General features: G+C 58.5%; 1 pseudogene; it reads left to right on the top strand.

Moving 5' to 3' along the window:
- Positions 1 to 479: 479 nt before the first annotated feature.
- Positions 480 to 4,245, top strand: LOC101142674 (uncharacterized; annotated as a pseudogene).
- Positions 4,246 to 8,301: the final 4,056 nt, after the last annotated feature.

Raw genomic sequence — 8,301 nt, 5'->3', positions numbered from 1 at the left:
CAGGATCCAGCCGAGCCCCACCCCTGGCCCAAGGAGCCCCTGGGATCCAGCCCTGTGCCGCTGCCTGGGAGCAGGGCAGCCGTGGCCAGGCAGCCTGGGCAGGCGTGTTCTCCACACTTCCAGAAGGAGGCGGCTGGAGTTATTGGCCCCATCTTTAATCTGCGAGGCTTGGAGTGGTGACGTAGCTTGCCTGGGGCCTCACAGCTGGAAATGACAAGGGGCGGGGAATGGGGATCTGACGTGGGGTCTGCGTGGGGTCCTCTCCCCACGTCCCACCTCCCCCTGTGCTGGCAAGGCAGGCTGAGGAAGAGTCGGCTTCCGTGGGGCGACAGGCTGTGCCCCTCGGAGACTTTCCTCTGGGTTCCCCGTGTGGCTGCTTCGGTTTGTGTCTTTGGAACGAGGGTGGGGGCACTGCAGCCTTGGGTGGGGCTCCGGAGGGCCTGAAGACTGGGAGGGAAGAGAGGAGTCTTCGCCCCAAGATGCAAGATAAGGGGGGCAAAGGGGCAGGGAGAGATGGCAACCCCAGGAGGCTGTCATCAGGCACAGCTGCAGAGGCGCTCGGGAAGCTGGCAGAGCCACAGACAGACCGGGCGGGCTGCATCCTAGCAGAGGGCGTTAGCAAAGACTCTTCAGGTCCGAGTGACGGAAACCCGCTCAGACTGATTGAGGTCAAGGTGGGTATTTACAAGGTGGATATTTCTGGCTCCTACCAGAAAGTACGGGGTGGTGGGCTTCAGGCGCGGCTGGATTCAGGTGCTCCAACAGCACGATCAGGGCGTGCACTCTCCCACCTCTGGCTCTGCTTTTCTCCACCTGGGCTGCATTCCCAGGCAGGTTCCCCACACTCTGGTGGCCCTGCAGGGAGGGGCCTCTTTCTGAGTGTCCCAGTCCCAGAGTCTGAGTGACTCGGCCTGGGTCCCTGCTCACCTCTGGGACAATCACCGGGGTCTGGGCCAGCCCTGGGTGGAGGGCCCACTGGGAGCCTAGGGGTGGGGGAGCCCCCAGCCACACTGACTGAGATGGTGCACTTTCCCAAAGGAAAATCAGAGTCTTAGCTGGAAGGGAAAATTGAAGATTGGCCAGCAAACACCACAGAGGGCTGAGTACCGCCCCTTCTTGCTTACCTCCCATGACGGGGAGCTCATCACATCCGAGGACCCCTCTTGCTTACCTCCCGTGACAGGGAGCTCATCACGTCCGAGGAAACTTGTTCATGGAGCCCCTGAAGGGTGACGGCCACCCCGTGGCCTGTAGGGGCAGCTGGCGCTCACTCCCTTTGCAAGCCCAGCAATCTGTGCTCAGCCCCTCCCTGCCCTGCAGAACGGATGATGCTTCCCAGCCCCAAGAACTCCCTGGGCCCTGGGTGGGAGGAGCTCTGGGAAATGCAGGAAGAAGATGGTCTTGGGCCTTCGTGCCTGTCTGGGAGGACCCATAGCTCCTGGGCAGCTTGGTCTGGGTGCCTGTGCAGGTCACAGCTCATGTGTGGCCTCCCGTGTCCCGAGGCTGAGCCTCACCGCCACCCGCACACACCTGCCTATGATGGCTGCCCCGGCGAGTCTCCTGGTGCAGGCCCAGCCCACTGTCCCCTGTCCCTCGGACACCCCCACCTCCAGCTTCCCAGACGCACGGCCTGAGGGCTCACAGCAGCCCAGCCCCAGGACGGCGGAGCCTTGCTCTCAAGCCAATGCTGGTCCCTCCATCCATCTTCCAGCCCTGAACCCAGAACCCAGAGCCCTGAAACGTCTCCCAGCCCACTGAGTGCTGGCCACGGCCCCCACCCCCCGCCTCCGCCCCACAGCTGCTCCCAGGGGCCTGCATCCCTTTTCAACTCCGCAGCTCTCTCCCTGTCCCCGGCCCAGGCTTTTCTTTCCCCAGGACCACGGGACCAGGCGAGGCTGCCCAGTCTGGGGAAGCGGGCGCCGGCCTCCCTGGAAGGCCACAAGGCACTCGAGCTCAGGGCCAGAGATGTGTCTGGAAGCCTCTGGGGACAGGGCCAAGGCTGTCCAGCCCATCTGCTCCTTTGTTCCAGCCCCTGCCCCCCACAGCCCCGGCCATGGGGCCGGCCTTCTCGGCAGCACTCTCCGGCCAGCTCTAGGCTGGAGGGGAACATCCATTGTGGCCACAAGGCCTCGCCCAACCTCACAGCAGCTGCCCGGCCCCAGCTCCTCTTTCCTTGGTTGGGGCATTTGCTGACCGTGGCCTTTTCGGTCCAAGGTGGGAGGCCACAGGGAGCAGAGGGTCGGAGGTACAGAACCCAGAGGCCCCCAGGACCCAGGCAAGCTGAAGCCCTTGGACAGCCCGTGTCCAGCCTCTTCTTTGCTTTCAGATAAGAACTTAAAAAAGAAAACATCCTACAGAAAAGAAGCTCAGCTTTTCCCCACTGCTGGCTGAGTGGGTTTCCTAAGAGCGAGTGTTTCCTCCACCCCAGCAGCGCTTTTCAGCGAGGAGCGTCTCCGTCTCCACGGAGGGCAGCCTGGAATGGGGGAACGCGGTCAGGCTGACATTGCTGTGACCTCCGTGGCTCGGGGTGGGCTGCCGACCGTGACCACTGGCTCCGAGGAAGAAAGAGCCCAGATGGGGAGCGTCTGCCAATACCTGTGGTGCAAATGCTCCCACCGGGGCCGGCTTCGAGCTGCCAAGGGGACATGCTGCAGGCAGGGGCGGGCACCCTGCGGTGACACCCACGTGACCCGACCTCAGACAGACACGACCCACGACCAACCTCAGGATCCTGGAGGAGCACACAGGGCCGCAGCGTGAGAGGCAGTGGCGCGTGCTGTGTTCAGCACTTCTGTTTTTAGTGACTTCTTTATTTGTAAGTTCTTATGATTTAATTTGTTTTTGAGATATGGTTTTGCTCCATCACTCAGGCTGGAGGGCAGTGGCGCAACCACAGCTCACTGCAGCCTCAACCTCCTGGGCTCAAGTGATCCTCCTGTCTCAGCCTCCCGAGGAGCTGGGACCACAGGTACATGCCACCACATCCAGCTTATTTATTTATCTATTTATTTTTGAGACAGAGTCTCGCTCTGTCACCCAGGCTGGAGTGCAGCGGCGCGATCTCGGCTCACTGAAAGCTCCGCCTCCCGGGCTCACGCCATTCTCCTGCCTCAGCCTTCCAAGTAGCTGGGACTACGGGCGCCTGCCACCACATTTGGCTAATTTTTTTGTATTTTTAGTAGAGACGGGTTTTCACCGTGTTAGCCAGGATGGTCTGTCTCCTGACCTTGTGATCCACCTGCCTTGGCCTCCCAAAGTGCTGGGATTACAGGCCACCTCGCCTGGCCTATTTATTTTTTTATCTGCAGAGGTGAGATCTTGCTGTGTTGCCCAGGCTGGTCTCTCACTCCTGTCCTCAAACCATCCTCCCTCCTCGGACTCCTGGCGTGCTGGGATTACAGCATGAGCCCCCACACCAGGCTGATTTAATTTTAACAGTTCTGTGTATGATGGCCAGCTCACCCGATTCCAGGATGTGAAGTCTCAGCTCTTATGAGCTGGCTCTGCACACCACCTGTGGGATGGCTGCAATTCACACCAGACGCCAACAAGACCGAGGCTTTGGTCTGACCGTGAAGGCCCTGGCGAGGACAGCACCACCCTTAGCCCCAGGCAAGAGGGGACCTGTGTTCCCCTCCAGCCCCGCTGAGGCCTGAGCTGCCTTTGCAACCCCATCCTGAGTACCCCAAGGCCCTGGGGTTCCTGAGGCTCCTGCCCCAAAGGTCCCACGAGCACCACGTGTCTTCCTCTTCCAAGTCCTCTGCCTGCGGTGCTGGGCCTGGTGTGGGGGCAGCCAAAGGCGCTCTGTGCAGGACCTGGACCTAGCATGGCCACTCGGAGTGCGGGCCCGGCAAGAGCCCGAAGCCCCCTTCCCGTGAGAGTGAAGCCGGAGGCGATGGAGGGAGGCAGGGGGCATGGCTGTGTGTCGTCGGGAAGCTGAGATTTCTAACCTTGAGTCTGAATGTCCAGGCTGGTGTGAAGTCTGTCACGGCGGGAGCACGGAGGCTACTCTGCGAGTTCCACGGGGCATCAGCCGGGGCGGTGGTATTTAACGCCAGGACGTGCAGTGTATGGGCCTCTCTTGGTCTCTGGGCCCTGCCTGCGTTAGGGCATTGGCCGGGTCGGCCGTATTTAAATGCCCATGTAGTGCCTGGGCCTCCACAGAGCTCTAGGCCCCGCCCACGACGGTGCAGGCGGGTTCTCGGTGGAAACACACCCGGTGAAGGCTGGAGGAGGGAAGAGTGAGCTCTCCCTGCCTGGGAGTCCCCGAGGGGTCCAGACTGAGGGTTGGGGGTTCAGGAGGGGAGGCCCCAGGGCTCAGCGGATCCCAGGTTGTGCAGGGTTCAGTGGGTTTCATTGAGGAATTTGGACTCTGCCCCAGGGGTGATGGGAGCCAACAGGCAGCGGCTACCTCCTACCTCCTCCCCGTGATCCGGGTGCTCAGAGGAGCCAGGCAGTATGGCTGAGGCCACACAGACGTGCAGGAGGGAGTGCAGAGCAGGGCCCCGTCGTGCCTGAGGACAGAAGGTGCTTCCTTCCTGGGGCAGCAGCCTCCCTGCGAGAAGGCGGCTCTCCAGGGCTGCCTGGAACGCATAACCGACGGCTTGCAATCTGCACCCTGTGATTTATTTATATGGGGTTGAAGTACTGCAGGGTCCCGTGCTGCTGTGTCAGGATTGGGCCCACGTAGCGCGCAGACCATTTGCCTTGCCTGAAAAATGTATGATGGCGTCGGGAAGCCGCTGGGAAGTTTCGCGACGCCCGTGCAGGGGTCCTCGCACGGCCGACTGGCTGTCAGCGCCCCGGTCCTGCCGCCCATGTTGCCAATGGATGAGCCAAATGTCCCTCGTGCGAGGGGCCTTGTAGATCCTGCAGACACCGCGCCTCTCACCAGGGAGTAAGGGAATGGTCTTCCCCTGGGACCCACGAGTTCATCCTCAGCTCCACCTTCACCCACAGGCTACGGGGAAACCGCCCGGTGCAGGGGGCTCAGCGCACAACCAAGAGCCTTTTACAAAGGCTTTGGGTAACAGGGAGGAAGAAAGCCCAGTTTTAAACACCAAGTGTGGTCTGCGGGAACTTCCTAGGGCAGCCTGTCCAGTGGGAGTGTCTGTGGAGATGGGAATCCCCGTGTCTGTGTGAGCCACGCGGTGGTCACTGGTCACATGTGGAGATGGGAATCCCTGTGTCTGTGTGAGCCATGTGGTAGTCACTGGTCACACGTGGCGGGAATCCTCGTGTCTGTGTGAGCCACGTGGTGGTCACTGGTCACACGTGGCGGGAATCCCCGTGTCTGTGTGAGCCACGCGGTGGTCACTGGTCAGACGTGGAGACGGGAATGCCCGTGTCTGTGTGAGCCACGTGGTGGTCACTGGTCACATGTGGCTGCTGAGCCCTTGAAATGTGGCTCGTACAGTTGAGGAAGTGTGGCCTGTGCAATTGAAGAGCTGGCTTTTAAATTTTATTTAATTTTAATGAATTTAAATGTAAACATAAATAGCTACCATATCGGACCATGTCTAGGTTGATGACATATTGTCTTTTTTTTTTGCCTTTTTAAAGTGGTTGTATCGTTATTATTATTTAATTTAATTAATTAATTAATTTTTGAGACAGGGTCTTGCTGTGTCACCCAGGCTGCAGTGCAGGGGGGTGATCACAGCTCACTGCAGCCTCAACTTCCCATGCTCAAGCCGTCCTCCCACCTTAGTCTCCCGAGTACCTGGGACTACAGGCACGTGCCACCACGCGTGGCTAATCTTGTATTTTTTGTAGACATGAGGTCTCACTATGTTGCCCAGGCCGGTCTTGAACTCCTAGGCTCAATTAATCTTCCTGTGTTCGCTTCTTGAAGTGTTGGGATTGCAGGCGTGAGCCACCTGTGCCTGGCCTATTTTTTATTTGTAAATATAAGGGCTACAAGTGCAGTTACATGGAAACACTGTGTAGTGGTGAGGTCAGGGCTGTCAGTGTAGCCATCACCAGAGAGTGTACATCGAATGCACCGGGAACTCTCTCATCCCTCGCCCCACCCTCCTGAGCATCCACGGGTGAGTGTTCCCCACTCTGTGTCCACGTGCACACATCATTTAGCTCCCACCTGTAAGTGAGGACACGTGCTCTTTGTCCTCCTGTTTCTGAACTGTTTGACTCAGCACCATGTTCTCCCATTCCATCCACGTTCCTGCAAAGGGCATGATTTTACACTTTTTCATGGCTGCATAGTACTCCATCGTGTATATGCACCACATTCTCTTTCTCCAGCCGTCTGATGGTGGAGCCCTAGGCTGATTCCGTGTCTTTGCTATTGTGAACGGTGCTGTGATGAACCTGCACGTGCAGGTGTCTTTTTGATGGAATCATTTCCTTTGAGTAGCTGCCCGGCAGTGGGATTGCTGATGAGCTCTCTGTTTTCAGTTCTTTGATAAATCTCTTTACTGGGGCAGTGGGATTGCTGATGAGTTCTGTTTTCAGTTCTTTGATAAATCTCTTTACTGGGGCAGTGGGATTGCTGATGAGCTCTGTTTTCAGTTCTTTGATAAATCTTCCTACTGTGCTCCACAGGGGCTGACAATATTCCCGGTGAGGGTTTGGGAGACGCAGGTGTGTGCATGTCTCAGAACTCATGTCATGGGACCGTTAAGATCTGTGAATTCCACTGTAAATTTTACCTAAAACAAGAGAACTGTTGACAGATATTGGATTCTAGTTAATACTTCTGAAATATTTGTATTGAAATATACTGTTGTCTACAACTTCCTGTGAAATGCATCCAATAAAATAAGATGGGTTGACGGAGGGGTGGAGGGACGGAGCGGTGAATGGGTCTATGGTGAAGAAATGAGCCAGTGTTGATCGTAGAATCCAGGCAGAGGTGCCGGGCTTCACCATAAAGTGCTGAAGAAGCTCCAAATACAGTCAGGGATGGAGTGTTCTCTTATTACTCTGGGCGGGTCATGGCGTAAGTTTCCCCCATTAGGAGAATCAGAAAGCAATGGGAGCGGGTGGTGGGGAGTGGAGCTGCCTCTCGCCAGCTCCTGGGAGCCACCATGCTCTCTTCTGCCAGTGCCATGTTCAGTGACATCACAGGGGCAGCATGAATATGGCTGTGGCAGCAGCGTTTACACCACGGAAATTGGCAGTCGCTGCGAGTCAGGGTCTTCCTGGGTTGCTGATTGTTAGATGTTTGCCAGCACAGCACTGGGAGTGGCAGGGAGGCACTGCCTTATCCCCCAGGGAGAGTCCCTGAGGACAGGGTGGCATCGACTCAGCTATGCCACCTGCACCCAGGGGAGTCTCTGAGGACAGGGCGGCCTCGACTGGGCTGTGCCACCTGCACCCAGGGAGAGTCTCTGAGGACAGGGCGGCATTGACTCTGCTGTGCCGCCTGCACCCAGGGAGAGTCTCTGAGGCCAGGGCAGCATCAACTCTGCTGTGCCGCCTGCACCCAGCACAAGTCCTGGCCCAGAGTGAGTGCTCGGCCTTCGTGTGTGGACTTGCTGTGGAAACAGGCCGGGTGCAGGACAGTGAGTGTTGGTGGAGGGTGGAGGGGAGGGGAGGTTGGAGGGGAGGGGAGGTTGGAGGGGAGGGGAGGGTGGAGGGGAGGGGAAGGGAGGGGAGGGGAGGAGAGGGTGGGTCCAGACACCTCTTATATTTCCAAGCCTGGAACTGAGGTGCCCCTCCTTCTGCCTTCTCCACCCCTACAGGAGCCGTGCTTGTTCCTGGGGCAGCTCAGTGTGGCTTCTGAGCCCCAAACCCGTCGGCTGGATGGCCCACGAAGGGCCACTCATTCATCGGACGGCTCAGGGCCATTCGCAAATCGGGTCGCCACCCTCTAGAGTTTGTCTCCTCCTCAGCGGGCCCAGCAAGGGCCTTCCTTGGCTACACAGGTACAGAGGCAGGTGGCCAAACTCCGGCCCCGTGAGGGGCCCTCCCCACCTGGTCTGAGGGCCCAGCCCCTCCCCGTGTCCTCACATGAGCAGCAGCAGGACGATCTCTGCCTCCAGGGACCGATCTCCCTCCTGCGGAGCATTTAGAACAAGCCCTGGGCGTGGGAATGCATCCCTGGGCTTAGTTCCCGAGCAGGCTTGGAGGGGAGTGGCCCCGTCTGCCTTGACCAGAGGCCCAGTGGCTTTTCAGTTCACACTATCGCATATGCACACACACACACGCACACACACGCACACCCTCGAACACGCACACGCACACACCACGTTTAGATAAAATGGGTTCACGGCCGTTCTGTTCTGCAGCTTGTTAATCGCACCGTTTCGACTCTTGCTGTCCTGCTGTCCACACGCA

The sequence above is a fragment of the Gorilla gorilla genome, chromosome 6, assembly GCF_029281585.2.
Source record: "Gorilla gorilla gorilla isolate KB3781 chromosome 6, NHGRI_mGorGor1-v2.1_pri, whole genome shotgun sequence".
NCBI lineage: Eukaryota > Metazoa > Chordata > Mammalia > Primates > Hominidae > Gorilla > Gorilla gorilla.
The sequence above is the reverse complement of the archived record's forward strand: the minus strand, read 5'-3'. Positions and strand labels throughout refer to the sequence as shown.